Source organism: Dromaius novaehollandiae, chromosome 10, assembly GCF_036370855.1.
Source record: "Dromaius novaehollandiae isolate bDroNov1 chromosome 10, bDroNov1.hap1, whole genome shotgun sequence".
NCBI classification, from domain to species: Eukaryota; Metazoa; Chordata; class Aves; order Casuariiformes; family Dromaiidae; genus Dromaius; species Dromaius novaehollandiae.
This window is the reverse complement of record NC_088107.1, coordinates 5,248,054-5,261,264: the sequence shown is the minus strand read 5'-3', so window position 1 is coordinate 5,261,264 and position 13,211 is coordinate 5,248,054. Positions and strand designations below refer to the sequence as shown.

Genomic DNA, 13,211 nt, shown 5'->3' with positions numbered 1-13,211 from the left:
GCATTATTTAATGAGCTGGTTATGAAAAAGAGGGAACCCAAGACCAGCCAAAGGTCCACCTAGCCTGGGACAGCTGGGGTGGATGCTTACGGAAAAAGTACCAGAAACAAACCAAACACGAGCAGGAAAAAAAATCCAGTCGTATTTTTTAAAACCCCAGGCTCTGGGAACAGGGGGGACTAAGTGCATGGGTTTACTGTTACGCTTGAGCTGTATTTTCAGGTTGCTAGAAGAAGGGACACCCTGAAAGGATCCCACGCGATCTCTCCACGCGTAATGCTGCTTTTAATTTCTGAGCTGGCCGTCAGCCCCCGGAGGAATAAAACAAGGTGGCTTTTACAGGTTTTGCCCTGGAAGCTTCGCGAGGGAAGGCAGCTATTCTCCGCCCAAGGTGCTGCGTCCCCTGAACCGCGCCGCGCTGGTCTGCGGCGTAGAGGAGCCTCTTTTGTCTGCCCGGCCATGCCTGCCACACTCTATTGGAAGGTATTTGTCAACAATTATATGTCTATTAAGGACAAGTCAATCAGGCCATGTGCAAATAGCCAGACCTCCGGGGTCTGCCTATTGATAGGGACTTGTCAATAGCCAATCCAGTCTTTTTTTAACCAAACGAGAAATTAAGCACTCACCAAAATCATTGCTAGTCTCAGTCCCTAAAGGCCCGTTTTTATTCACAGAGTATTGGCCTCTTCTTTTTTCGAGGCTAATATTTGTTTTGAATAAACGAAAGAAAGAGATTACAAGGTGCTTGTTAAAGCACCATTTTAACTATAAAAAGAACGTCTACTCAATGTAATTAAGAATATTACCAAATGGTTGTGCTCGTAGGTGGTTGCAGTTAATCCTGATGGCAGTGAAACTATAGGGGAATTAATAACGGAAACTTTAAATTAGCCCAACTGTAATTAATATCTACAGTATCTAAATATCCACTCTTCTACCAACACAAATTTCAGACGTATTTACCTATACTAGGCTGGGGAAGGTAGTAACATTATGCAATATTTTCATGCATATTCAATTTGCAAATTCAACAGTTTGTAATTTATATTGCGGATGACTTTGCGGCTTCACACACATGAGTATGAGAGAGAGGAGAGAGTGTGCTGGAAGCACGCTTTAACCAAAAGTCGCTAGCAAAAGCCACGACATGAAGAAGATGCTCCATAGGGCTCCCTCCTTTGAGCTGGCAGAAGTCCTGTATCACAGAACACGTTGGTGTTACACAACAAAAGGCCGCGTTAAATAACTTTGCACAAAGACCTGAAATGACCACAGATATTGAAAGCAGATGTAGTATTTAAAGCAGAAATGATACCTGATCTGTCCTTCCTAGGGATATCCCGGCTGGCTTTGGTAGTTATTACTGAGACAACCGTTCTGTCCGTCAGGGGTTTATTCCTCTTCACTTCTACCCTGCAATCAGCACAAACACTGATAGCCAAGCGTTTGTTGCCTAATACTCAAGCATCACATAAATAATCAGTAAGCCAATGAATATTATAATTCATCATTTACACAATAATATCTTTAAAACGCCTATTCTTTTTATTATGGTGATACATTTCTACTCTGAGAAATGAGCAGAATGAGCACATCTATTCTTCACAGTACTCCATGGCCACTGGAGGATGGCTAGGTATAGCAACAGTTTTAATTTGGTTACAGATTTTCTTGTATTCTGAATTAAACCTGAACTAAGGGAGAGCTTTTTACACTTATTTTTTATTGCTGGCTTTTATCTTGTTCTTATTTTAGTTACATATTTCATTAAAAAAAAAAGACTTTTCAGTTTCCCATTTTAAAACCACAAAATACTTTTTAAGAAGTCTTCCCGATTGCAGTTCCTGTTTTGAATTCCCCACCCTCCCCCCAGACACGGACCCTTTAGAAAACAGCTTTGGTTTTTCTTTAATCTGATTTTAGCAGGTGCAGCACGTGGACGAAAGCTTTTCAGCAGATGCTTTGGGGAAATGAACATTAAAGGCAGGCGATTTATTTCACTGTAAATAGTAGCTATTTTTTGCTAAGGAGCCCTAAAAAAAAATTCAAACATGTCAGTACATAGATTTAGCACGTGTGCTCCCGAGTTGTCTGAGCATGCTGTGCCGTGTCAGTCTTCACATGTAAAATCAGCTCTCAAGAGATCATTTGTGTGATAATCTAACTTTACAGGGAATGAACCCATAACATTAAAAAGCTCAATTTAAAACAATCCTGCATATATGGTCACAGACGAGCTATGACACTTACCTCTGAAATTAATAACAAATAAGAAATATTTTTTAAAAGCTCTAAATTTGACTGCATTTTTACCTCCTCGAACTCAAAGGGACAATGACTTCACACAGAACTGGCGCAGTTCCTAAATTCATAAATTTTAAAGCCACAAGAGACCGTATCATCTGACCCCCTATGTAACAGAGGCCAAAAATCCTACTGCCTGTTTCTGCCTAACTCCTACTGAAGGAAATTATGTATGTTTAGAAATTATATTTCAAACAATATGTACCTTCTGTGTGTGTGGATGTGTTTTATCTGATCAATGAACTTCTTTAAAAGCATTCAGGGAAGGGTTTGGGGGCTTTTCCTTTCCAGGTTTTATTTAAAAGAGAAAGGGCAAATTTTATATTCAGAGGACTTACAATGCCTCTAAAGGTCTATCTTTAAATTCCCTAAAGTTTAGGGAATTTAGAGAGAAGGATGACGGCTCCTCTCTTCTGCATTCATATTTACACAGTAGAACAGCCTGCAAAAGAGCATGACTCTGTAAACAGTGTGAAATGTGCTGTAATACCTTATCATAAAGGGGTGAGCTAAGGACAGAACATTTTCCCTTGATTTTCCGGGGTTCTGGGTTTTTCTGATCCATTTTGGTCAACTTCAGCTGAGTTACTTGCTATGAAAAATCTTTTCCAGCGTAACTTCTAAAATTGCGTATTTCAGTCTCCTTTTTTGTCCATTAACAAGATACTTCCTTAATAATCAATATTTGTAAAGAAATATAATGTAAGAGGCAGCTCTATAACTGGGTAAGCTAGGACCTAATTCAGAACGGCACTGAGAGAGCACGTTGCTGTTGGAGCATTTACTCTTCTGTTCCTATACTGCTCTGAAACAACTGAAAACACGCAAAATCCAAAATTATAGCCTGTATGTGAACTCCTCCAAGCCTGAGAGTTTAAATCTTTGAGGGATAACATAAAACAACAAATATAGAATCACTATGGGTACATTTTTAACCTCTTTTACATGGAAAAGAATATAATTTTAATAGGCTGGCAGGGCTTGTTTGGGGATGGTTTTGTAAAAAGAAACAGCATAGAAAAATAACGTGTTGTATACAAGATATGCATGGTATAGGCACTTCAGATTTTCTGTTTGATAGTTTAACGCTGTTTTTCTCTGAAGCTGATATTTGTGTTAACTGCTTTCTATTTGAAATACCTGTTTAAAACAGTACAGGAAGCGAATCAAGAGACAAAGAGCAGCGCTCCTCCGAAGCACCGAATTCATCCCTTGCTCGGGAAAGGCCAGGCAGTTAAAAGGAAAGGGGCCGCGCGTGCACCTCGAGCGATTCCCTCCCCACCGAATGCAGCGACAGACTCCGTCCAGAGAGGTTGGAAAAGGGTAACAAGTTCTTGCTGTGATTTTAAACTCTGTATGGGCAACGTCTGGCTCTCTTTTGATGAGCCGGAGAGATTCTTCTCCATGAAAAGCATTGCTAACCCTCTGCCCTGAAGTTGCGGCGTGCTCGATGCCATGTCTCGCATGACACAGCTCTCTGCTCAGCGGAGGACATGCGCTGCATAGATTACTAACCCCGCAGTTTTCCCCTAGTCTAATAGCGAGTTCAGCGAACACCGGTTTGCTACAGATGCAAAAATCTTAACGCATGTGTGGGGAAAGCGGGCGTAAAAAAAAGTCACCATTCAGAAAAAAAAAGAAAAAGAAAAAATCTCCAGTGTTTCACAACAGATCTCATCCTGTTACCATAGTTATAGCTTTCTATACAAGAAAGGTATAGTGCTATCGTGTGCCCTTACACAAATGCATGTACAGACAAAAACAGAGACTGCTAAATATTTGCGTGTTGTGCAGAACCAGTGCACAGGGATACGGCTCCCTGTACGGGAATACAGTTCGGAGACTCCTAAGGCATTTTTCTCGTTTTACAAATTATGACGGCTCAGAGGTTTGTTAAAAATACTCTTTTGAAGCTCATTTAGCTCTTCGTGAGTGTTCCAGTTTTTCCTCTTTCTAACAGTGTGAAACTGTTCTTTAGGGCTGGGTACATGATCTCATCTGCCCGGTGCTCGAAGGAAGCAGAAGGAAAGGGACCAGTGCAGATGCGTAAGAAGGAAAGAAAGAAGCACCTTCTGATCAGGTTATTTTGTGCTCAGAATTGCACGGAAACTTCGCTCCAGCAGGTATTCAGAAGAAATATAACTAACGAACAAACTTGGTGGAGAAAGCCCTTAAAGCTTTTATTCCTTCCTAGGCTTCCTGCGGCATCGCATCTTCAGCTATGGCCTTGTTCAGAAAGAAGCCCAGACTTTGGACCAGGCCCCTGCGTCGTACAGACTTAGCAGGAGGGACCGACTTCTTGTGCGTGTGGCTTGTACAGCACAGAGCACCTGGCGCTTAACAAGTGGTAAGTAATAATAATAACCGTCCACTAACTGCATAACTGTTTTAAGTATCTCACGTAAGTGGATAACTTGATTTGTAAATAAACTACATTTCAGGAATATTTCATAAACAACCCGTGCTAAGTTGGTGCCTGGGGTAATATAGATTTTCATCCATATTCATCTCCGCACAGGAATTCCCCGGAGTTGCTGGGGGGGTTGCAGCAGGCTGATTCTTTCATGTTCCTTAAAAAAAAAAAAAAAAAAAAAAAAAAAAAAAAAAAGAAAAAGGTAATAAAAACCCGGTGAAGAAACAGCTTTAATTGCATCACTCGCAAAGCGAGGGGCTGCGTGCGCCGCCGGGGCGAGGGCCGCCGGACCCCCCCCCCCCCCTTCCCGGGGCGCTGCGCGGCGGGGCGCGGCCGGGGCGCGCTGCGCGCAGCCTTGGCGTCGGCCGCCTGCGCGGTGCGACAGCGCCATCTACCGGCCGCCGCGGGGAGGCGCCGCGGCCGCCGCGGGCACAAAGCGCCGCGCCGGGAAATGGCCGGCTGCGCCGTGAGGGCGGGAAACCCCCAGCAAAGCCCGGCGCTGCGCACGGGGGCGCGAGGCTGGGCCTGCAGACGGGCCCCCGCCGCCCCCACACCCTCCCCCGGCGCAGCCTGGGGGCTGGCGGCAGGACCCCGGCCCGGCCCGGGGAGATCGCCCGGTCCCGGCGAGCGCTGCTGGGCTGAGGAGCGTGGTCGTGAGGGACATGAGGGTCATGCAGGGCCTGGAGCACCAGCTGGCCGGGCTGATGCCCTGCAAGGGCGCGTGCGGCCCCGCCAGCTCTGCGTGGCCTGTTTCGCTTGGGGACAGGCCAGAGGAGAGCTGAGCGTCTCCCGTTGCTACCAAGGTTCAGGTCCGGGGCCGGCTCTGGACCTCGAGACGAGTTTCAGTGGTCAGAGGAGCTTAAACCTCACGTCAGACTCATGGGTTTTCATGTCACGGAGCGTGTTTTGTCTCCCTGGAAGGGTGTGTTTTATCAGGCCCTGATTCCTTATCACTTATTTATATACCTGTTTTCAAACCCTTTACCTGAGGATCAAATGGTTTTTTAAAAAAATCTCTGTGTATTTATCCTACAAAGAATGAAAGCAGGAAATGAGAGAATTCATAATTTTGCAGTGTGGTTATTGAAAGGGCACTGTCAGATGGAAATCAGACAGAGCCAGAAGAGGTAGATTTTAAGTGCCCACTGGATGCAGAGTAGCTTTGAAAGTGTGAGATAAAGGGTGGATTTGAATAAAGGTTTATGTACAGATTTTATAGTAATGGTGACTAAGAAATGCTTTTAATGTTAGCTGATCTGCTTATATAAAAGCTGTTATGGGACCAGTCCATCAGTATAACTCACAGATTGGAATATAAAACCAGATCAAAAAGCAACAAAGCTATCTGTGCAGTGCCAAGCACAAGTTTGTTAGTGAAGTTATTGGGAAGAAAGCAATTATTTGGCTCAATATGTCTGGCAGTGTGTGCTGGTGCTGGAGAAAGCCTTCACCGAGGTGTCAAAGTAACTTCATCCAAAGTTCATATGGTTTAATTCAGTTATTTAGGATCGAATGTCCAGCAAGTACCGTAACAATCTGGCTCTGACACCCTGGCCCATGCACAAACCTAGCTTTGTTATCTCCTTCAGACCAGGAACAAAGAGGGAAAGCATTAAAGACAGAAACAAAGCTTTTCAAGGGGAGGACGACAAAGAAGAATTAATTTCCCCCTTTTCCTAAAGCAACCTATGATCTCTGACTAGGAACAACATCACTCAATCTGGAATAGCTGCAGTGATTTGGGGCCAGACTCTCTGATCTGAGCTAGGTCCTGAGTACAAGTGGGGTGTGGGAGCAACTACAGATTTAAGCCATTTTAACATGTTGTGTTCATTTTGCCTAGCGGTTCATTGGGTGTCGGGTTTAATTTAGAACCTTTTAGGGCATCAGTTTTCCAGGGCCATTTTGATCATCAACAATCACTGTGGCGTGAGGTTGTACTAAGTAGGTGTCTTGTTGCGCCCACCTGCGCACTCTCTGGCAACAGCCGCAAATCCCCAGGGAGTCCCCCCAGAATGGACAGGTCCTCACATCAATTCAGTTGCAGAGTAGCTTCACCAAAAACACTGAGAGCTCTTAGCAGGTGAGCACACACCACCTGCCTTGCTCACTTCATGCCCTTACTTTGTAGCTGAAATGGGCCAGATTTGAAGTCCATCCGTCTGGAGACCAGTGGCTCTTGCCAGGGTCTCGCTTCTGCTATCCAGGTGTCCAGGGCCTTGCTTCTGATTTAGTATGATGCCAAGGCTGGGAAATTATTTTATTCCAGAATTCATTGGTTTCCTGCAGCAGTGAAGCCATGATCTGCTGGGACTGTTATTTAAAATGTCACTCCCGCAAGTGTGGCGTGTCTTACTCAAAGCTGTACTCTTGCAGGGAATAATGTTAAGATGGTTTCTCCTGAGTATAATTGATCCGTATCTCTGTTTTCAGATGTAACAAATATTGCACTGAGTTGCTGGAGCTTTGAATGTTGTGATTTGCACTTTAGGAATTTGCACAGTGAGCAAAATGTTCCAGTCATTTGGTTATCATTATGTTACTCTGCCTTGCCATACTTTTATTAATGAGAAATATACACATTTCTTGCCATATAGATTTTTCCTGTGTTTCTGCTGTCTATTCCTAATATAAATAAGAGTTACTTTAAATATTTTCAGCTTCTAAAGGGGCTTGGAGTGTTTGGTAGTGAACCTTTAGTTATAGTAATAGTATATAATAAGGGCAGACTGTAATCTGGGAATAGAAGATACAAGCCAATGAACACATTTTGCTTTTTGTAGTGAAAAAGTACTTTGTAATCTGTTAATTATATTTTGGGATGGGACAACATAGACTGGGACTTTTTGGAAAGTGTTGCAGTCTCCAGGCTATTAAAATGAAGGGGCAAAGAATTGGTGCTTCATGAAGTTTGATCACAGTTCTGCAATTCTCTGACTGAAAAGGAAGGTTTATAACTCAAGGTCTGCCTTGTTTCTAATCGGAATAAAGTCGTTCTGGGACTAGCAGTCTAGATGCAACGTGGGCATTGGAGACTAGCAGGAAATGCTGGGAAGAAAATGCAATTATATATAAGCCTGCTGGTCCTCCTAGCACAGAGAGAACTAGAGAGCTTAGGCTGTGGCTCTTTCTTCCTCTGGGAGCAGGAATCATCTAGAATAATTCTTGCTGGAATAATTTGAGCTGAACAGAAGTGAGGCTTTCTTAAGCCTCAGAGTTTCTTCAGAGAGAATCATGTGAGGTCTGAACTGTGCAGAGCTGCGGGCAAAATTTAGTGCCCGGGTTTTGAAACTGTGATTTGGTACCCTGCATATCTCCTTCTGCACTTAATGGACATCTTTCAGTAGACAACTTATATGATCTGACAACTTCTGTGAGATAAGCGTTGTCTACATTACAGAAGTAGAAGATGGAGAAGTCGGATCACTACAGGAACGGGTCTTACATTTTCTCATTTTTAGGATAAAAAAGAAGCCAAAACACTAAACCAAGAGTTCCATCATATGTGGGGTGAGGCATGTTCAAAACCAGGCAGATGTGAAGTCTAGCCAAAGCTGCCTGAGAGTCACCAGCCACTTTCAAGAAACTTGTGTCTTTTATCTTCTCTACAGGGCCCTGCTGACTTGAGTTTGCAGGAGGAGGCAGATAGCTGAGTGGGAATTGGAGTCCTTCCAGTTTCATCAGTTTTCCCTGGCTAAGGACTTAGGCATTCCGAATTCAGTTTAGTTTTTCACCCTGAGAATGCTGCAAACTCCCCAGAAAGATAGATTTTTTTTTCCTCACTAACACAATCATAAAATAATACAAACTTCTCCCCACAAAGTGTTGATTGTTCTGTAATGAAATCGTAAGTAATTTTGTAGTCGCTTTGGGGAAAAAACAAAAACTGTTCTTAGCACCTGCTGTATGATATCACAAAGCTACTGCTCATAATGATTCTAATATGTGAAGGCAGTTGCATAATATCATCATATTACAGTTTCCATAAGAAAAATTCATGGACAAGAGACTGCCAGTAGAAGCTCTCCACAAACCCTATTTTCTTCCTCTTCACTGTTCCTCTGTCTCAAAATATCTTTGCATTTTCCTTGTCAGAGTCTCTAGGTTTCATTGGTGGAAATAACAGCCAGCAAATAATGAAGAGGGGAGGGGAAAAAAAATCACCATGTTTAAAAAAAAATGCATTTTTCTATAGAAGCTAATGTTCTATAAAGAGATGCAAAAGGAAGAGAAAAAGATACTAGATAGCACAGCTGCATTGAATTGCAAGACAGCTGGAATTTTTCAATGTAACCAGATTTTAGATGAGTTTTCTTTTCATTTCTCTATAATAAGATCTTTGTAAACCACAGTCCTAAACAAAATTTTCTTGGTGATGATGAAAATAGGGAAGAACAGTGCTGCTTGTGCTGTGTGTGTGACAGTCAAAATATGAGGCCAGTTCCTTAGCGGCTATAAACCTGTGTCAGCAGAGCTATGCAATTTCCATTGGCTGCAAAGCTGTCTCGTTGCAGGCACTGAGGTTTAAGGATTGCGGCGGTATGAGGGGATAATGTCTAGTGGTCAGGATGCCCTGAATGCCCTCAGCTGAATGGATAAGAATGAAAGAAATTTCAGGCAGATCCTCTAATAGGACTTAGAGCTGAATCAGACTTTGCCCTGGAAGATCTTGGGCAGCGCATACCACAGCAGCTACTCCAGCCTTGGAAGAAATCCAAGCTGCTTCTGCCTCACGTCCAGACTCTGTCTGACCTCTCGGAGTGATAAATAGTGAGTTCACATTTCACCCTGATCCTTCCTGAACCTGCCCCTTGCAGAGGGCTCAGCGTAGGAGGGGTCAGGGCCCTCACGGGCATGCGAAGGTGTGATAAAAGGAGAGAAGTTCTTGTGCACCCTCTCCCTCGCTCCCTTCCTCATTACATTCACATGGGTCAGTGTAGTCTGACTCGACAGTAGGCAGAAGAGCAAGAGGCATTTCCAAGCAGTAGTTGCTGTTCTGCCACCTGCCTGCCATGTGCTCTTTAGCGGGTTACCTAATCTCACTGTCAGTTTACTGATCTATAAAACACAGTATAAATGAAACCTTACAGGAAAGCACGTGCCTGTTAAATGTCTCATTGAGAAACCAGTGCATTCAGCTCCTTTGGATACCTTAATATACAGAACTTGCCAAAAATAAGCTTCGGAAATATCCATTTGAGGGGGCTTTTTAATGCTAACTGTGATCAGCACCTCTGTGGGATAGAAAGAACTACAAGCCTTCTGCAGTTGGAAAAGTAGTGTCTTTGTATTTTATGCTGTATTTTACCAACTTCTTCTGGTAAGAAATTAGTGTCATACATGTTTTTCTGGTTTGCTTGCATTAAGTTTTTAAACTGGGTCAGAATCAATGTTTCTTTCTTGTGGCAGCAGGGGGATGATTTAGTTAATGCTGAGATTGGGTGCCAGATCATGAGTTCCAACTTACTCCTATCAGTGGTCATCCATCACCAAACTTTGGGGAGTAAGGCAGAAATATAAGCACACTGACAATTTGCCCAAATGATTTAAGATGTGGCAGTTAAGAATTCCTGTTGTAGTTGTTCTTTTGACATGTCTCCTAATTTGCTCCCATCTTGAAGACACTCACTACTTTAAGACTTAAACAATATTCATATGGGGATGATACTCAGCAGCAAGAACAGAGGGGCCTTACCCAAGGGTAAGACTGCACGAGGACAGACAAGTCTGCTTGCTTCTGGATCATCAGCAAACATAAACGTGTGTGTAGTAATGCTACGTGCACTGCTCTGCTGGCTTTGTCTCTCATGTGGGAAGGGAAGCCAAAAAGCAATAAGCATTATTGATCAGACCACGCAGGTGAATGAAGACAGGCAAGGTTAAGTCACGACTTTATGAACTCCACATAGCCAGCATTTCTACTGATCCAGGGCTGGGTTTTCCTGTCTGGATAACCTGGATCATGAAGAATAGTGGTCTACTCACTCTTCTGAATCCTTCACCAAGGGTTGTGGACATGGTACCAAAAAGAGCCTGCCCATGCAAAGACATCAGGAGTCCCTTGTTGTAATAGGCACAAATGCCAGCAGCAGTAGCCAAGGCTACCTCTGTTCTGGGAGCTGGTCTTTCTTTCTCCAGCTGTTAGGCAAAAGCCATGACTGAGCTGAAGTACTGGGACAGGAGTTGTACATTTGTCTCTCATGGACGCAGTGACAGATTAGCTGCCAACTCTCACTTATCCTTCCCACATACACAGAAAGGCAGAAGAACCTGCTGGTAACTCACACTGTCCCATTATCATTTTTGGCTGCTGTCTCTACTCATGTCCCAAACATCCCTCTGTACACTTCTGTGACGGTCATTCACCATAGTAACAAGAGAGTCAAGAACACAAAAGCTGCAGATAAACCAAACACAACCAAGATGGAGCAAGTGCCATTTAACCAGAGCGCACTGTACGGCAGTGGAGTCACGTATCTTCTCTTGACATAGTGCTAGACTGGCTGAATAACTGATTTAGTGAATCCTCTCTCTTCTGTTATTTAATTGCCTCTGAATAGATTGCAGCTTTCTGAGATTCATTTGCTCTTCAGAATGAATCACTGAAATATTTTCTTGGTCACAAATGTTCACAGCAAAACTGTTCAGAGAAGTCTGTGATATTCAGAAACCCAAGCAGTATTTTTTTCATTCCAGCTAGATCCACTGATCCTATGCATTACAAAAGGTTTTCCCTTCTGTTGCAAGATACTTCCTGGTCTCACCACAGAAATGAGGGTAGTTGTTGCTGGTTTTCAGGCCTCTGTGTACAAAACAGTAACTTCTTTATATTCAAACAATCAAGTCATCAGGTCCACCCTTTCTCAGCAGCATGAGCTATTACTGAGACTTCAGCTTTCCGCTGGACTTCCCTAGACTTACAAGACTCGCCAAGTCAACCCATGTTTTTGCTATGAATTAATAATTACCAGTTAAGGTAATATAGTCTCCAACCTTTTTTGATATGTTTAGGTTTTATTGATTTCTAGGGCTTTTTGGAGAGCTAGTGGAACAAACTTTCTGCACAGTTTGCCCAACTCATTTTTTTCCCTGGCTTCTTAAAGGGGAAGACGAGCAGGGGGATGAGGAGCCACTGCATTTCTAGTATATTCGCTCTGTTGTTGACGAGGGAGATGTCTCAGGTTGCTGGTGTTCCCCCCTTCTTTCTATCACCCCAGGCATGATCAAACATTAAGATTGGTGTCCTTAGCAACATTCCTGAAGAGCTGCAAAGAGGATCCAAACATGGATATATGGTTAGAGTACAATAAATTAGATAAGCTTACATCTTAGGCTCAAGTTTCAACATACAGATGTGCAATGGGTGTGTTTGTTTCATGAACCTGGAGTCATTTAGACTTTAGGTTCATGAAAAATGGCTTTTTTCTTTTCCGGAGTTATTCATTCTTTCTTCCACTATATATTTTCTCTTTCTCAACTGGATGAACTAGACAATGGGACTCAAGTTTTTGAGTGAGAATAGCTTGAGTTATGAGTTCACAACTGCTTTACTGTGAATACCTTCCACTATTTGCTCAGAATTGCATAGAACTGTTTTTTTCAAGTGTTCCCACTGTTAACTATGTTCAATAGAATAGATGTAGGATGCAAAGAGAAAAGGGATGGGGATGCTTTCATGGAAGCTGTTAAGCCATATCTGCTCAGCTCTTCTCAGCACTCAGGATTTGAAATTTTCTGCTAAATTCAGAGTAAAGATTTTACATGGCATTGTTGCTGCCAAGTAAAGTTGGAGCAGGGCATCCTGCCACACAAAACTATTGATTGAACTACTAGATTCAGAGCCTGCGTTTGCTTTTTCCATATACAACTACATAGAAAAAAATGCACTATTTGGAAGTAAAGTAAGGGGGGATATGTATAGCAAGACCACAGTGCAGCCCTCCCTAATCTAGTCCGGTATTCTGTGTTGATAATGACCTAGTAAAAAACAGTGACCTGTGTACTGGGGAAGAGTTTTCTTCCTGAGCCAGCTAGCAGTTACCTTGGCCTATAAATGCGAGGACGTGATACTGTTGCAAAGATTCCCTTTTCCTTTTTCATGCATTTTTAAGTGGAGGAGATGCTACTCAAATGCCCTTGAAAATCTTCAACAACTGCTTTTGGTATGTTTTCTTTCTTTCGTACTTTCTTTAGTTCTTTCTTTCTGTCTATCTAATTCTGTCTATTGGTCCAAAAGGCTCAATAGGACAGTAACAACTGACCAAGTTTCATTACAGATTTCTCCTTTAATTTAAAACATTTTTCCCAGGGAAATGTCACAAACAAGAAAGCTATGTAACAAGAAAGCTATAGTCCAAGCTTATTTGAAAGGGTAATTCAACCAGTAGGGAGTTTGTTTGTTTTGTTTTGTTTTTTTTTAAAGCAACTGCCTGAATATCACATTTTGCCAGAGCTCAGTGAAATATCGTAAGTGTCAAGTTTATGTCTGTAT

The 13,211-nt window shown here is 42.8% G+C and overlaps 1 long non-coding RNA gene across 3 annotated transcripts in view; it reads left to right on the top strand.

The window, feature by feature from the left end:
• The first annotated feature begins 4,006 nt into the window (after window positions 1-4,006).
• LOC112996313 (uncharacterized) overlaps window positions 4,007-13,211 on the top strand; it is a 45,367-nt gene continuing 36,162 nt past the window's right edge. For all 3 annotated transcript variants that reach the window (XR_010390927.1, XR_003262401.2, XR_010390926.1), the window contains exons 1-3: window positions 4,007-4,195; window positions 4,286-4,430; window positions 4,502-4,654. This is a non-coding gene — a long non-coding RNA (uncharacterized LOC112996313). The remainder of the gene's footprint in view (window positions 4,196-4,285; window positions 4,431-4,501; window positions 4,655-13,211) is intronic.